The sequence below is a fragment of the Protopterus annectens genome, chromosome 2.part0 (genome assembly GCF_019279795.1).
Source record: "Protopterus annectens isolate FY-2018-M chromosome 2.part0, PAN1.0, whole genome shotgun sequence".
Classification (NCBI taxonomy): domain Eukaryota; kingdom Metazoa; phylum Chordata; order Ceratodontiformes; family Protopteridae; genus Protopterus; species Protopterus annectens.
Window position 1 is genome coordinate 1,639,528,372 of NC_056728.1, and position 19,317 is coordinate 1,639,547,688.

At 36.5% G+C, this 19,317-nt stretch overlaps 1 long non-coding RNA gene across 2 annotated transcripts in view; it reads left to right on the top strand.

The window, feature by feature from the left end:
• The window catches only part of LOC122793559, a 347,865-nt gene that overhangs the window by 153,164 nt on the left and 175,384 nt on the right, over positions 1–19,317 (top strand). The window lies entirely within an intron of this gene.

Consider the following 19,317-nt stretch of genomic DNA (forward strand, 5'->3'; position numbering starts at 1 on the left):
AAGGTCCAAAAATAGGGATAGATTTTAAATATTGCTCCTATAAACGTAGAAAGTTGATAGAATGACAGATTTGGCATCATTATATATTTTCTGAAGGATGTGAAGTCTGAAACCCAAATTGCCTGTCATTATTTAGTATTATTTAGTGACTTCAATCCTCAATGATTTACTTGAAAACCACAAATCTTATGAGGAAAAGACCAAAAATAAGAGGCAAAAATCTGGGCATTCTGTGAAAATCTGGGCAATTGGGAGTTATGGTACCCAGGATGCCTGCAATGATTTTCATTTTGGAGCCATGCATGTCAGAATCAATGACCTGGGCAGGAGAGGGGAATATGGCTGATCTTGTGGATACCCTTACCCAAGATGTAAACCATTTTCAGTTAGTGACATTTTTTTCTTTTCAGCGAGAATGGCACCTACATATGTGCAAAACACTATTGGTTTCAGCTATTGGCTTAGATCATGGTTTGAATCCAGGAGAATTCAATGCCTTTCTCCTTGGGATGCAATGTGCAAGGTGCAAATATTCTTTCCTGAAAAGGGGGATATGATAATGAGGAAACTCTTCTCTTCCCCTTTAGTACCTTTTCTAGGGATGATCAATTTAATTGATGTTCACAGCAATAATCTGCAGGTGCCATAAGTTGAATGTAAGAATCAGCAACACTTGCAATGTAAATAAAACTTGCAATGTAAATAAAAAAACTAAGCTGACTAGAGGCTTACCTTGTTCTTAAGGGAATCAATGTATGTGCTGTTACAGAGACATGGTTCAAAGACAACTTTGCATTCCACAATACTTGGTCGGAACTCTTTGCACTCAGTCTGGCCCACTGACCAAGGAAGTTATGCAGCATTTTCATAAGTAAATCCTTCAAAAGTGGATTTATAGAAACAAGTTGTGGATGCCATTCAATCAACATCCTGGTTACAGTGAAGACCATAAACTGTAGTTTTCTAGCATTGTCAAGTACAGAATGGGCTGTAGCATCGTTATCTGATATACAGTTAACAAACTGCATCACTTCTTATTGAGGTGTTCCACCAACAGATGTGCACCCTGAATAAACTGTAATGTTAGTTCTTTCTCTAAAATATGGTCAAATGTTTTATTTATTTAATTAATTAATTTATGTATTATTTTGCAAGCAAATACTATTTTATTGATTTTGGTTAGAAAAAAATAATGTCACTTGTTACTAAGGTGTTATCTGTCTTGTAATATAGTACTTTAATACAACATGCAGGTTGATGTAAGAAACAAATTAAAAGAGAAAAAAGTCAAGTTTCAGTGGCCTAATGGATAAGGCATAGGCCTCCTTAGCAGCAATTGTGGGTTCGAGTCCCATCTAGGTGATATAACCTTGGTACAAGCAGTGTTAGGGTTGGAGGCTGGCATGATGGTTAAGGTGTTTACCATACAAACAGAAGGGTCTGATTCTCACCAAGGGAATTTGACTAGACTTAAAATGTCCTACAAGGGCAACTAGCCTAGTATTTACCAATGAATCCCATTCCATCAATTCTTCCTCCCTGCAGCTTAATCACAGCTGAATTTTCATTCAAAATTATCACCTCTTCCCACAATAAGGTCAGAAACACTGATATCATAGGATCAGATTTGATACCAGGAAGCCTAATTGCTGAAATCAAAAATAGTCTTCTACACTCTGTTATGCTCTTTCTTAAAAGATTGTTTACAACTATGTTTCTGAAATCTGAAAACAGGTTTCTGTGGATCCACTCCATGCAGAAGGCCATTCTTAGCCCTCAGCTATTACAGACTGATCAAGTTCAAAACTATATTATGCAAGGTGATGAAAGCAAGCCATCATGGAAACCTCCTTCTCCATTATCTAAGTCAGTTCAGTTTTGTCAAAAGATCTTACACTTAATATCATTTTTGAGACTCTGACTGCAACCCTAGATGAACATTTGTCTGTTCATGCAATTTACCTAGATCTGGCTAAAGCATGACACTGTACTACATGACAGAATAATACACAAATTGAGGAATGTAATCAGATGAAATGATAATAATTTAGGTTCTCAGTTGGCTATGTGGTCTGATAAGAACAGAAGAACTCTTATCCTCTGTCTCCAGTGGATACCCTCAAGCCTGTGTCTTGGACCTTTCCATATTGACAGCCTGGTTTGCCATGTATGTAGATGACCGTAAGCTTGAGAACATCATGCTTTACTCCACCTCCTTTCAGGCAGTACTCAGCACTGCACACAAGTGCTGCACTACAATTGACCTTGCTTTCAGTGTTAAAAATGCATACTGGTATATAGGGACAAACGTCTGCTTTATGTACTCATGATAGACAATAGCTAAAGGTTGACAAAACATCAACAACTGTAGATTATGTTTTTTCATGTGATAGCCATGTAACCAGTACAATCCCCTTTAATCAACTCCTATCATGCCAGTTATAGGAATATGTACCCTGTTCTAGGATCTGCTCACATGCCATCTGATGTAACTGGAAAAGGTACAAAGATTCCTCACAAACAGAATCAAAAGACTTCAAGGTTTTTCTTACAGCCAAAGACTATATTATCATCTTAAAGGAGACCTATGCCTGACATTCAGAGCTGTCAATGACACTTCAGTATTTGAAATTATTTGCTTAGAACATCCTCCTGGTGACCTCAACACAAGAAGGCACTCTACCTTGTAAAATTAATATTTACTGTAACACAAAATATTCATACCACAAAGACTTACACCTTTATGGAATAAACTTACACTCTCACTCAAGTCATCAATTCACACTTTTAAATAGGATTTGAATGACAATGTGGGCACCTGCAAGTCCCATCATGAGATCCAGGGCATCAAGCTCTTTGGTGACTAATAGGTCTTGGGCTTGTTCCCTAACTTATGGACCTATGAACCTATCCCAGCCTTCTCCCTTCTACATTCTTCTCCCCCCACCAAAAAGTTTAATAGCACTTGTCAGCGGTCCATGGAAGCCTGACATTTTAAAAATCTACTTGGAAAAAGTTAATAATTTTCATTAGTACCCTCTTTACACGAGCTGTTAAGATCAGCAAACTGCGTGATATGTGCATTGTCAAATGATATGGGAAGAGAGAGACCTGGATCTCAGGTTCTAGCTCATCCTTGATAAATCTACTATTGCTTCTGTCACAAAACTTGATAAGAATGATCTTAGTCAGTACTCTGTTAAACACCTGTACTAAGGTCCCAACATCTCTAAGCCCACTTTTTATAGTAATCTAGTAGGAAGCCATCTGAGGCTCTTGTTTTGTCTCTCATTATCTGCTATATAGCAGCTCAGACATTTTCTTCTTTCTCTGTACTTCTTAGTGTTTTTTCATTTTCACGTGACAGTGTCTCTCCCTTCCACTTCTCAAAGGTTCACATTCCAGATGTACCCATCGCTTTGATACAGCTGTCTGTGGGAATCAGTAAATGGATTCATAACTGCTACATCTCATATCAGCTCAGCCTATCCCCACTTTCAAATTGCAGCATCTCAGACTGTAGCAGTTCCTACTTGTTAAGATGCTATGCTAGCAATTTAGCATGTACTTCTACCTTTTCCCTCCAACTGCCTCCCTTCTCCCTAACTAGACCTAAATTTGTCTCTCTTCCATTTTTCTTCCAGATTCACTTAAATCTGTTTGCATCCTTATCCCTTCCTTCACCTGTTTATTTCCTTGTGCAATACTCCGCTGTTACTCTTTCAACTTGCTATCAATCTCAACCACCCTCCTCCTGTTACATTACTTATTCCTATTACACTTTTCCACCATAAATTTCTTCTCCAAATTACTTGTACACACCTTCAGCCATCCCCTGCCATCCTCTGCCTCAATAACCTAGGTTATCACTACACCTCTCCTCCATAAATCTTCTTCTCCAAATTACCTGTACCCACCTTCAGCCATCCCCTGTCATCCTGTGCCTACAAAACCTAGGTTATCAATACACATGTCCACCGTAAATCTCCCCCACCATACTATCTTTATCCCAGCCAACCAACTACATACACTCAGTCTAACTTCTCAGGGATTTTCCTAAATAACTTCATGTCACACTTTCTTCAAATACTTACCTTTCTTTTAGTTCTTTTCTGTGTTGCATCACCCACCCCTATATACTTTGCTGAAATAGAGCTCTAATTTTAATTCCCTTGAGATACTTAAAAAGTTGCATTTAGTCCCCTTTCACCTTTTGTGGGTTATGTCTGAAAGTGAAACAATGTTCCTGTAAGAGGCAATGCTATTAAAACACACACATACACACATATAGACTCTCTCTTTCTCTCTCTCTCTCTCTCTATATATATATATATATATATATGTATATATATATATATATATATATATATATATATATATATATACATATATATATATATATATGTGTGTGTGTGTGTGTGTGTGTGTGCACATTGATTAATTTCTTCCAACTTATTGCCAGTTTCACCACTTACACAATTATAGACATAAATTTGATTAGCAGGCACTAGTCATGAGGTGTATACAGCAGAAAACTGACTCAACATTACTGGAAGGAAGCTGAGAACAGATTCCTCGCATGTTATCCCCTGATGACCAGTCCACTAAGACTTGCAACTGAAAAACTGCTACAAGGGCTGACATCATGCATGTGTGTGTGGGGGAAGGAACAGGCAACATTTTAAAATAAATGTCAATTAATGCATATCTGCACTGCCATGTACTCTTACATTTCATTGGCTAAATACCATGCTTGAGGGAATGTGATACTAGAAGTAAAGTAATTATACTCAACAATAGTCAGTATTCTGTCCGTAGGTCATAGTCTCAATACATTAAAATACCAGACAATCTGTTGCAATCAAGCTGATTAGCAGAAGCTGCTGACAGAACTAGGGAAGTTTTTTTTTGGAAATCATTTTGTTCCACCCATCTGTTAAACACTAGCTGCATGGACCAATATCTATGCATTCTTCTGCTTATAAAGCTGTATTATGTTTATCTAGAATGTCTTTTGTTTTTCCTTTCCAAGTGGGTGTAGGCTGTGGATATTAAATGGTTGGAGGAGAAAACTGATAGCCATGAATTCTTTGTGCAGAACCATGTAGCTCTACAGTTTTCTGAATGTACATTTTTCTGTTCGTCATCATTACATTGTCATGGAGTGTCTACAGTGAGGCAGAATTCATTGTCGTATTTTTTAGACATGCGCTTTTTCTTTAGTGGATGCTTCAGTTTCCTTTTGTCTTTCATTAAAGGATTCCCTCTTTGCTTTATCACTGATATTATTGCAAGTGTCACAGTGCAACAAGAACCAATCCTTTCATAGCTATCAATTTTCTGTAATGAAAAACTGAGGACGTGTTCACAATAGAAGACAAAGACCCACCAGAGAAACAGTGAGAGGCATGAATTAAAAGTCTTGGAGGCCCTATCTGTAAAACACATGTACCATACCTGGGGTCATAAGTACTGTTTTATGAACAGATGTAAAATCACTCCCTCTCTGTGACTTTAACAAAAGGTTCAACAAGGAAGTGACTAAGAAGTGTTTGTTGCTGTGTAAAACCTCCTTAGCAGGATCAAATCAGCATGCAACAAATCCATATAAAAAAAACTGAATTGCTAGATGTAAACATTTGAATCTTGCTGATATAATTCAGGCAGATGAGGAGTCAGAAATATAAGCTTTTTTTATTTAAAAATAAAGCAGACCCCTTGACAGAGGATATGTTTGAGAAACACTTGGAACCACTTTAGAATATGAGTGGTTTTCTCTTCAGCATCACTGTTCTGTCATTCAATAACTGCGTGTGATGAAATGAGCCAATATTAGAGTAAGTGGATGTAAGAAACACATTAACACTTTATAAACAGTTCTCTGCAACAACATTAGTTTATATGTTCAGAAATGTATTTAAAAATGAATTGCTGTTCTAAACTAATTTTGTAACTTCACAAAACTAGTAACCAATCAGTATGCTTCCTGCAAAATGCAGATTACACAGTACGATTTATACATTGAGTAATTTTACTTGGATTTAATCTAATAAGCAATGCAATATTATATCATAGTAGGTTTATCTCACTGTTGCTCAAATGATGAATACACTTGCATTGATAATTTAGATTAATACCCCTAAATGCTACTTTTCTTAGCAATGTCTAGTTTATTACAAGTGTTCCATTTTATTACCACTGATTATGAAATGCTATTGAAAGTTTGTAAGTAGCAAAATGCAGTGTGGAGTTATGCTACCAGATATGCAGGTATTTTATAAGCAGTCTGAGTAATTGTCTTCAATAACTGATGCACATAATAGAGGAAACATGACACATATGGAGACCTGAAAGTGCTTTTTTTATTTAATGATAGGAGAAAGACTCAGAATGATAAAGAAACAACTTTGACCTGGCTGCTTTATTATCCCCAAACGTGGAAGAAGAATATCAAAGAATGCAGAATTGTACAGTAGTCAATGTGATATGACTGTGAAAAATGGAATCCAAATATCAGTCACAGGGGCTGTCCTCTAAAAATACAAATACTGAGCATGTTCCTCTGAGTAAAAATTTATTTGTATGTAATTCAGATGAGAAACAGGCAATTCTTCTGTCCTGTCTGCCTTATGTCTAATAATTAAGTTTCATTGCTTAGTGCTGGTCTTTTTTATTCAGCCTTGCTAGTCCCCATATTACATTGGCCTATAATTTATTTATTAACCAGGTAAGTGTTCTATTTCAGACCCTTTGCAGATAACCCAGGCCAGAAGGACAAGAATAAATCCAATATTTACATACACTTTAGGATGTCTAACCAACTAGCATGTTTTGAGGAGGAAACAAAAGTACTCAAACAAAACATGCTGCAATGCAGTATCCATGCCACATTGGGTAGTGCACTCCTCTTTGATGCTCAGAAGGTTATATTTCAGGGTGTGTTCTATCACCACCCAAGGTGTTTAGGTTCATTTTTCAATACTACACTATGCAGTGCAGGTGAAGCAGGGTGCAGTGCTCTTGTGTTATCCTTCAGATAAGATATTAAACCAAGCTCACATTTACCTACATTAGTGGTAGTGAAGGTTTAAACCAAGATCACATTGATCTACATTGGTGGTAGTGAAGGTTTAAACCAAGCTCACATTGATCTGCATTGGTGGTAGTGAAGGTTTAAACCAAGCTCACATTGACCTACATTGGTGGTAGTGAAGGTTTAAACCAAGCTCACTTTGACCTACATTGGTGGTAGTGAAGGTTTAAACCAAGCTCACATTGACCTACATTGGTGGTAGTGAAGGTTTAAATCAAGTTCACATTGACCTACATTGGTGGTAGTGAAGGTTTAAACCAAGCTCACATTGACCTACATTGGTGGTAGTGAAGCTTTAAACCAAGCTCGCATTGACCTACATTGGTGGTAGTGAATGTTTAAACCAAGCTCACATTGACCTAGATTAGTGGTAGTGAAGGTTTAAACCAAGCTCACATTGACCTACATTGGTGGTAGTGAAGGTTTAAACCAAGCTCACATTGACCTGCATTGGTGGTAGTGAAGGTTTAAACCAAGCTCACATTGACCTACATTGGTGGTAGCGATGGTTTAAACCAAGCTCACATTGACCTCATTGGTGGTAGTGAAGGTTTAAACCAAGCTCACATTGACCTACATTGGTGGTACTGAAGGTTTAAACCAAGCTCACATTGACCTACATTGGTGGTACTGAAGGTTTAAACCAAGCTCATATTGACCTGCATTGGTGGTAGTGAAGGTTTAAACCAAGTTCACATTGACCTACATTGGTGGTAGTGAAGGTTTAAACCAAGCTCACATTGACCTACATTGGTGGTAGTGAAGGTTTAAACCAAGCTCACATTGACCTGCATTGGTGGTAGTGAAGGTTTAAACCAAGCTCACATTGACCTACATTGGTGGTAGCGATGGTTTAAACCAAGCTCACATTGACCTACATTGGTGGTAGTGAAGGTTTAAACCAAGCTCGCATTGACCTACATTGGTGGTACTGAAGGTTTAAACCAAGCTCACATTGACCTACATTGGTGGTACTGAAGGTTTAAACCAAGCTCATATTGACCTGCATTGGTGGTAGTGAAGGTTTAAACCAAGCTCACATTGACCTACATTGGTGGTAGTGAAGGTTTAAACCAAGCTCACATTGACCTACATTGGTGGTAGTGAAGGTTTAAACCAAGCTCACATTGACCTACATTGGTGGTAGTGAAGGTGGATGAAAAGATCACATGGCATCTGTAGAAAAGCAAAAGGGCAGCTTTATTTTTTTTTCTTTTTTTCACTATTTTCATTCACTGTGTACACATACTTTCAGTATCATTAACTTCACAAAGTAATTACATTTCTTTCATATTTAACACGTGACATTTAGGACAACCATTTTGCCATAACCATTTCTGTATTCTTTGCAATGCAATTTTACAACTCTATGTCTTATTATAAAACAGTTCTTGGATCTAAATTTCCATTTATTCCATAACATTGTATATGATATCCTATTCATCTTTTCTTCTGCAGTTTTCTGCAGTTTTATGCAAATTCATATTTTTCAATGTACTATCCTATTCATAATACACACATAATCATACTACTCTTTGAACTTTTGTCAACACATTACAAAGCATGTGTAAAGATCATGTCTAAAGCCATGAAACATTCTTTTGTTTTTGTATAAAAATGTGTTTGCACTCATCTTTATGCATGTGGACACTTTTTGTACAAAATCAAAAAGTCGTTTCACATCTATTTGTAAATAAAACATTTTTTAAAAATTCCTTTCGAACATGGAATACTAACTGTAGGGAGTTATGTTGAATATCCATGAGGTACTTGCATCATTTTGGTTTCCAGCTCTAATTACATTGGATCAGTGTAGGTAAGCAATTGTAAATTAGTTATGTAATTGGCAAACTGTTAAATTAACAGTTTGTAAACAATGGTTAGTTTTTTTGCCAAACTGTTAGTTTAACAGTTTGACAATTATGTAAGTAATTTAAAATTACCGACCTATGCTAATCCAGCATAATTACAACTGGAACCCAAAGTGACATAAGTGCCTCCTACCCAGATCTGGATCCAGCACTAGGCTACCTAGGTAGTTGCCTAGGACCTGTGTTTTCTGGGGTGCCCTGTGTTGGCTTGGGGGAGCCAATAAAAATGAAATCATCTGCAAATTAAACAAGTCTAAAGACTTCCATAAACATAAGATGGCTTTAGGACCTTGCGGTAGATTTCTGTAAAGAACAGCAAGCCCCAGAAACCTCAGCATTAAGATAATGTCCTACCACAAATGGGCATCAAGCAAAGGGGGAGAATTGATGTCCAGTAAACTGGTAACACCCAGTAAACTACAGAAGATTTGCTATACAGCAATTAGGAAGCATCCTGTAAACCATGGGAGACTTGATAACCAGGAAATGGGCCGACCACCAAAATAGTGAGTCCATTATGTGTGTGTGTGTGTGTGTGTGTGTGTGTGTGTGTGTGTGTGTGTATGTGTGTGTGTGTATGTGTGCAATGCGTCAGTTCGGTGGGCTGTCTAGTTAAGTGACTTTGGTCACAGTCAAACTCTGAGCCTTGATAGTTGGCAAGCAAGTGCCTTTAACCTTCACAACAACTGCCAGATCTCCTTTAATTAATTTATTTTTTGTGTTTTTGTAAATCCCTGAGGATTACAGTGTATCAATGCCAGTCATAGAATTTCAAGTTTGTTTCATGCCTTTAAACGTGACCTTTAACAGATTCTTTAGCTTTGAACACTTTGCAGAATCTTTCTTCTGATTGTTTTTTTTTTCCCTTGACAGCTAACTTATTTGACAACAGTCTCCACAAAAAAATTGAAGCCTCCCAAAAATCTTTCCTGTCACTCCTTTGTAGCTTTTTCTCTACTTTCTTCAGACCATCCTATTATTTAATATAATAAAGTGATTTATATCAATCTTTCCTTTTACGTTTTCCTACCTCAATATCTAATTTCCTCATTACTATTTTATCATCAGATTCAGATGTTTCTTATACCTCACATTTCCTCTTTTTTCTTAATTTTATTTTTCATTTTTAATTCATCCTGCACTTCACCTTCCCCCAATACATTTTGCGACTTGTCCCATCTCCCTCATAATCTAGAATAAAGTACCTATGAAACTACAAACCTAGGTACCAAGTATACAGCATGATTTATTAATCTTAACCCTTCTTTCTTCTTGGCAGAAAACAGCCTCCTTCCCTTTGTATAGGACTGAACCTAATAATTTAATATGTAAAGCTGAATTCTATCTCCAAGTATTATTTTTATCTACCAGAAATGCCTACACACTCCCTGTACAACTCACCTTCCACAAAACATAGCAATATATCAAATATGCTTTTTCCTACATGAAATCTGAAATGTTTTCTACATTTTGTGTTACATATATTTCTTCCAGTATTTTTCCATTGTTTTTATTATAGCTTGACTACCAAATTTTATTACTAGAACACTTAAATTAATTTATGGAAAATATGGGCATCCCATTTTCACTGTCTCCTAAATTCCTTAACCTTTTTCTTTATTCAGTCTCAAACCTATGTCTTTTAATTATGCCTGTATCTTCCCACAATATATTTTGTTTATTGTCCCATCTCCTTCACAAGCTTGAATAAATGTAAGTATAACAAGTATATAGCAGGATTTGTTAATCCAAACTTTCCTTCCTTCTTAATAAAATACCATCCCCTCTCCTTTTTATAGGATTAAACCTGGTAATTTATGTAAAGTTGAATACCATCTCCAACAATTCTTTTTCTCTATCAGAAATGCATACATACTCCCATAAAATTCAGTTTATTCCAAAAATATTAGTATATCAGAGTCAAACATACACTTTTTCACCATATGACATCTGAAATGCTTTCCACATTCTTTTGTTACCTTTTTCCAGTATTTCTTTCCATTGTTTTTTTTAAGCACATCTTGCATACCAACTTTTACTCCTAGTGCATTGAATTAATTTGTTGAAAATACAGACCTTCTACTTTTGCTGCCTCCTCAATTCCTTAACTTGTTTTCTTTATTCATTCTCAAAGTTAGGTCTTTTAGTTATTCCTCTAACTTCACTGTTACCTCCTTTATCCATACTTTTGCTTTGTTTAAGTCTTACAAATAATTTATCAAAGTCATAAACGGAACGTGAGGGCCTGAGAACTATCTCAATTACCAAAATCCAACAATGTCGCCAAGAAAGTACCAGCAACAAAAATGTGCAGAAAAGCAGCAGATTAAAAGTCCATAGCTCGACAAAAATGCGATAACAACGATGGTAGTAGGAACGTTCTTTATTCACACAACATAGGCTCAGTAAGCGCTTTCACCATGCTTGGCTTCCTCAGACTGTAACAAACCATCTAACACCACAGTCATTTAAATACTATTACACAGATCTAAACAATTATTCAATCACCACGTAATGAAATATTTAAAGAGGCCCTGAAGCCTAACACTCTTGCTTAGTTAAAATACATTGCATATGTAGTTTAAAAAACTCACAGATATAAAACACTTGTGATTCTAAAAACATTCACAAAAATAAAATATACTTATACACAAAATACAAAAGAGAAATATACTAGAAAAGTGCAATTATGTCTGTACATAGAGGTACATTCATAAAAATATGTACATAATCTATTCCTCTGACAAACCTCAACAATAGGAAGATGCATTGATGTCAGCGCCTCTTTAATCTCCTTTTCTTCAACATGGGATGGATACTGACCTTGTCATTGAGGCCAGGGTAAGATTCCGCTCTACATCGTAGAATCCACCTTAGCTCCATTTCCAGTGTATAATTCTCAACATCCCCCCCTCTAATATTAGTTTGAATATGTTGTATAGCTAGGAACGTGAATTTATGTTGCTCATTGGTTGACATCTGATGTCTAGCTAATGCATTGTTGGGGTCTTTCACTCTCATTTTGTAGCAATGCTCCCTGATCCTCTCTCTGAATTGCCTGTTGGTTTTACCAATGTAAAACGCATTACAGGCAGAACAGAGTGCAAGGTAGACTAAATTCTTAGACTTACAATTGGTCCCTGTCATGAAAGTAAATATCTGCCCTGTCATGGGCTGCTGGAAAGTGGTACTATCATTAATAAACCCACATTGATTACAATTGCCACAGGCGCTGGTATTATACACCAAATGGGAATATCCGTGCCACTTTTATGGCAGAGAATCTCTTTTAAATTCTTCTTATTTTTGTACATGTACTTTGGTTTCGGTCCAACCAAATCCTTGATCTCATTATCAACACATAATACTGCCCAATGTTTCTCAATAATACCCTTCACATTATAGGCATCTTGAGTATAAAAAATAGGTAAAGTAACACTAGTATTTCTATGCCCATGCATACACACATTTTCTCTAACCTCATTACTCCAAGTGTTATCAGAGAAATATGGTCGGGCTGCAGTAGTCCTTAAACCTCCGGTTTCTTTTATAACTTTATCCACTTCAACACTATTATATGATCTGGCTATTAACCTGCTTCTCAAACTCGAAATCTCTCCATGATAACCTTCATCTAACGGATTCAAGCAAGACGCTCTCATTGCTTGACCTCTCATTACGTTATTGAAAACGTGAAGGGGATGCATACTCGTTCTATGCAGTAAGGTGTTCTTATAACAGCTCTTTCTATGAACAGCTGTATTCAACATACCATTCTGTAATCTGATTAAATCTACATCCAGGAATGATAACTTATCCCTGGAGTAAGTCATAGTAAATTTCAAAAAATGGGTTGTATTGTTCATGAAAGCTGCAAATTTTAATAGTTCTACTTCAGTCCTCCCATATAAAAGAGGTCATCCACGAATCTCTTATAGAATCTAACATTCTGTTGACATATCGTGTTAGGTAGTAATACCTCCCTCTCCCAATAAGCCATAACTAGGTTGGCGTAGCTATTGGCACAGGATGTGCCCATAGCTACGCCATCCCTTTGCAGATACAGCTCTTCATCAAACAGAAAAACATTGTTTTCCAAGATGACTTCAAGAAATAACGCCAATAATTCAATCATATGCGTTTCCATACTAGAATATTTCTTCAAATAACTTTGCACATATTCTACACCACAATCATTCGAATGACCGTGAAAAGACTGGTGACATCAAATGTGACCAGATAATAATCACTGTTCTCATCCAATCTGCTAACATGTTCATACAAACTAACAAGAAACTCTTTACTGTCTCTCAAGATAACATCGTTAGAATTTATGACAGGTCTTAAATATTTTTCCACATAAAGTGAAAATGGTTGCGTCAACCAGCCCTCTCCAGAGACAATGGGCCTCATGGAGGGTTTCATCCGGTTCTTATGGACCTTGGGGAGGCCTTTCAGTACAGGTATTAAGGGATCATTGACCCTTAAAAACTTGGATATATTCTTATCTATAATGCCACTCTTGAGTAAATCATCAATAGTGTTATATACACGAAACACTTTCATCATCACTTGCTCCATATTCAACTTACTATAGAACGAGGTGTCGCTCAACATCTGGCGTACAGTGTCCCTATATACCACAGCATCCATAATCACAATCGGACCTCCCTTATCTGCAGGGGCAATGATTATGGAGTCATCATTTCTTAGACTATTTAATGCTTGTCTTTGGGTAAAGGTCATGTTGTATCTACCTTTCCTCTTTCTACCATAGTTGTCACTATAATATTCATATAGGTCATGCTCCACTAACCTGCCATATGTTTCTAATACAGGATGTAATACTGGAACATATGTACTGGTAGGCTTGAAACTATTCACACTGGAACTATTATCATCCGAGTTCCCAAATTGTAATCTTAGCTGGATGTTTCTAACAAACATCCTAATATCAATCAATGTGTCAGTAATATCACTCCTTCTAGTAGGAATGAATGTCAATCCCTTATTCAATACAATTTCTTCATCTGAACTCAGTACCCTATTAGACAGATTTATTATAATTGATTCCCCTTTCTGCCCACATCTTCTTTATGGTTGGACCTGCTGACTCTGTGTCCATAACCTTCCGTTTTTGACGGCCCCTGCTCATGGAGCGCGTCCTCCCCTTGAATCGGGGTGTCTGTATCGGGAAAGGGGTATCCCTACTGTTGACATCATCAATCTTTCTATATTCTATAATTTTCCTCCTCACCACAGGCTGATTGGCATTATTAGTTTGAACATTACCTACATCCTGTTTATTAGTTGTTAATGTTTCATTCACACTGTTATCATTATTACTTTTCTTATTAACCGTAACAACAGACGGATATAAATTCACACTCTCAGAGTTATCTGAAGCAAGGATATTATTCTCATTATCCATCACTTCACTATTAACAGTCCCGATACAACCCTGTTTACTTTGTGTAGCATAGACTGAATCGTTGTTATGAATCACATGCTCAACTGTATTAGGAACAGAGCTAGTCTCATTAGCTCCACTCGCCTGGACCCTCTTATCGGTCTTACTATGCATAGTCCTCGGCCAAACAAATATTTGGCCATTAGTAAAGTCATAGGTGTCCCTTTCAATTTTCTGTTTCTTTTCATACATTAATAGAATACCATCTACCTGAAGAACTGGCATTACGTGAAGATGTTACAAAGATGTATGAATCTATCACTCGGAAGTTTACATCGGCTAGGGCGACGCTAGGAGTCGATAGATTAATGGACAATGTCTCACTGTTTGAGAAAAGACTTTTAGATCAAAAGAAACAGATACCCCTTTCCCGATACAGACACCCCGATTCAAGGGGAGGACGCGCTCCATGAGCAGGGGCCGTCAAAAACGGAAGGTTATGGACACAGAGTCAGCAGGTCCAACCATAAAGAAGATGTGGAGCAGAAAGGGGAATCAATTATAATAAATCTGTCTAATAGGGTACTGAGTTCAGATGAAGAAATTGTATTGAATAAGGGATTGACATTCATTCCTACTAGAAGGAGTGATATTACTGACACATTGATTGATATTAGGATGTTTGTTAGAAACATCCAGCTAAGATTACAATTTGGGAACTCGGATGATAATAGTTCCAGTGTGAATAGTTTCAAGCCTACCAGTACATATGTTCCAGTATTACATCCTGTATTAGAAACATATGGCAGGTTAGTGGAGCATGACCTATATGAATATTATAGTGACAACTATGGTAGAAAGAGGAAAGGTAGATACAACATGACCTTTACCCAAAGACAAGCATTAAATAGTCTAAGAAATGATGACTCCATAATCATTGCCCCTGCAGATAAGGGAGGTCCAATTGTGATTATGGATGCTGTGGTATATAGGGACACTGTACGCCAGATGTTGAGCGACACCTCGTTCTATAGTAAGTTGAATATGGAGCAAGTGATGATGAAAGTGTTTCGTGTATATAACACTATTGATGATTTACTCAAGAGTGGCATTATAGATAAGAATATATCCAAGTTTTTAAGGGTCAATGATCCCTTAATACCTGTACTGAAAGGCCTCCCAAGGTCCATAAGAACCGGATGAAACCCTCCATGAGGCCCATTGTCTCTGGAGAGGGCTGGTTGACGCAACCATTTTCACTTTATGTGGAAAAATATTTAAGACCTGTCATAAATTCTAACGATGTTATCTTGAGAGACAGTAAAGAGTTTCTTGTTAGTTTGTATGAACATGTTAGCAGATTGGATGAGAACAGTGATTATTATCTGGTCACATTTGATGTCACCAGTCTTTTCACGGTCATTCCGAATGATTGTGGTGTAGAATATGTGCAAAGTTATTTGAAGAAATATTCTAGTATGGAAACGCATATGATTGAATTATTGGCGTTATTTCTTGAAGTCATCTTGGAAAACAATGTTTTTCTGTTTGATGAAGAGCTGTATCTGCAAAGGGATGGCGTAGCTATGGGCACATCCTGTGCCAATAGCTACGCCAACCTAGTTATGGCTTATTGGGAGAGGGAGGTATTACTACCTAACACGATATGTCAACAGAATGTTAGATTCTATAAGAGATTCGTGGATGACCTCTTTTTTATATGGGAGGGGACTGAAGTAGAACTATTAAAATTTGCAGCTTTCATGAACAATACAACCCATTTTTTGAAATTTACTATGACTTACTCCAGGGATAAGTTATCATTCCTGGATGTAGATTTAATCAGATTACAGAATGGTATGTTGAATACAGCTGTTCATAGAAAGAGCTGTTATAAGAACACCTTACTGCATAGAACGAGTATGCATCCCCTTCACGTTTTCAATAACGTAATGAGAGGTCAAGCAATGAGAGCGGCTCGCTTGAATCCGTTAGATGAAGGTTATCATGGAGAGATTTCGAGTTTGAGAAGCAGGTTAATAGCCAGATCATATAATAGTGTTGAAGTGGATAAAGTTATAAAAGAAACCGGAGGTTTAAGGACTACTGCAGCCCGACCATATTTCTCTGATAACACTTGGAGTAATGAGGTTAGAGAAAATGTGTGTATGCATGGGCATAGAAATACTAGTGTTACTTTACCTATTTTTTATACTCAAGATGCCTATAATGTGAAGGGTATTATTGAGAAACATTGGGCAGTATTATGTGTTGATAATGAGATCAAGGATTTGGTTGGACCGAAACCAAAGTACATGTACAAAAATAAGAAGAATTTAAAAGAGATTCTCTGCCATAAAAGTGGCACCGGATATTCCCATTTGGTGTATAATACCAGCGCCTGTGGCAATTGTAATCAATGTGGGTTTATTAATGATAGTACCACTTTCCAGCAGCCCATGACAGGGCAGATATTTACTTTCATGACAGGGACCAATTGTAAGTCTAAGAATTTAGTCTACCTTGCACTCTGTTCTGCCTGTAATGCGTTTTACATTGGTAAAACCAACAGGCAATTCAGAGAGAGGATCAGGGAGCATTGCTACAAAATGAGAGTGAAAGACCCCAACAATGCATTAGCTAGACATCAGATGTCAACCAATGAGCAACATAAATTCACGTTCCTAGCTATACAACATATTCAAACTAATATTAGAGGGGGGGATGTTGAGAATTATACACTGGAAATGGAGCTAAGGTGGATTCTACGATGTAGAGCGGAATCTTACCCTGGCCTCAATGACAAGGTCAGTATCCATCCCATGTTGAAGAAAAGGAGATTAAAGAGGCGCTGACATCAATGCATCTTCCTATTGTTGAGGTTTGTCAGAGGAATAGATTATGTACATATTTTTATGAATGTACCTCTATGTACAGACATAATTGCACTTTTCTAGTATATTTCTTTTGTATTTTGTGTATAAGTATATTTTATTTTTGTGAATGTTTTAGAATCACAAGTGTTTTATATCTGTGAGTTTTTTAAACTACATATGCAATGTATTTTAACTAAGCAAGAGTGTTAGGCTTCAGGGCCTCTTTAAATATTTCATTACGTGGTGATTGAATAATTGTTTAGATCTGTGTAATAGTATTTAAATGACTGTGGTGTTAGATGGTTTGTTACAGTCTGAGGAAGCCAAGCATGGTGAAAGCGCTTACTGAGCCTATGTTGTGTGAATAAAGAACGTTCCTACTACCATCGTTGTTATCGCATTTTTGTCGAGCTATGGACTTTTAATCTGCTGCTTTTCTGCACATTTTTGTTGCTGGTACTTTCTTGGCGACATTGTTGGATTTTGGTAATTGAGGTAGTTCTCAGGCCCTCACGTTCCGTTTATGACTTTGATTTTTTATACATTTTTTGCTATTGGAACGTGTTGCTTCAGCGTATATCTATTCTTTCTCATTTTATGTACTGTGCCTTACAAATAATTTGTCTAAGTCATACATAGAGGTAAACCTACCCTTTCTTTATTTCATTTGAACCTCTGTTACATCAACCTTATAATTTCCTAATGCAGCATTTGATACAATACTAAGTACAACACCACTCACCGGGCACCCTCATTTAATTGTTTTTTGTACCTGAACATCATCACCTACCCATCATTTCACCATAACTTTATTCCATCTTTTCATATCCTGACTGCAAAATACTTATTAGTTTACTGCTTATTCAATACTTACTAAATACTTCTTGTACTCTGACATGATCATGCTTTTGCAATATCACAACTAGCTGTTATTTTTCTCTTTTATTATGCTATCATCTGTTTTAAACAAAACTAACATCTTAACATTTTTACTTCATTTCCTGCTGTAGAATACATACATTCATACATCACATCATACATCACTTTACTAAATATCTTTTGTAGAATTTTCAAAAAGTCTTATAACCCACATCAGGTAATCTAATTGACTCCCAGTTTTTAATAGCTGCCCATTCACCTTTCTTGTGTATGAATTTTATAACTCCATCACACAATTCTTTACCCATAATAACGTCTTCCAACCATTTTCATTACCTTTTGAAACCCTTGTCACACCATGTGCACCATGCCTTAATAAAAAGCATAACTTTCTCCATCAGTACCAGGGACTGTATCCATATTCACTTCCTTTAATGCTTCATCCAGTTCATTTTCAAAAATGTCTCTTTCTAACTACCTCTAATGCTCAGTGGGCCAGATTCATAAATACCTACACTAAGTGTACACCTTTCTGAGTGAACAAACAACACAAACATATCTCCCACCTTCTTCTCTCTAATTTTAGTTTTCCTACAGATTTTCTTGCAACCATAAATACTGAGGGGGATTCATGAAGGATACCACAATGTGTAGACTATGTCTTCATTTAGTCTAAGCTTTTTGTGTGAATAGACAGCACTAAAAAAGATGGCAGGGATTTTCTTGAGTACAGATCTTTTACACTTAGTGTAGGCTTTTATGAATCGTGTCCATTGTTTAATCTTTTAAATTTCCATTCTCTGTCAGATTTTCCTTTACTTATCTGTTGTACATTTCTTTAACATAGCCTAGTACTAGTTTTATAATTTCTTCTACACTATGATGTGAACCACTTATTTTAAATTAATGATGTTTTAAACATTTGCAAAAAGGGAATACTTCCTTCCTTTTAATAAGTACTTTTGCCAGAATTAATTTTTTTTCATTCTCCGCTTATTATTTACAGACATTTTTTTTTTTTTCATCAGACCTCCTAATATTTCTTCATATTCCTATGCTACTATACTGTACTTATACTGTTGTTGCTTCTATTTCTCTTTCTCCATTTTTATGTGTTTGTGTATGTGTGTGTGTGTGTGTGTGTGTGTATATATATATATATATATATATATATATATATATATATAT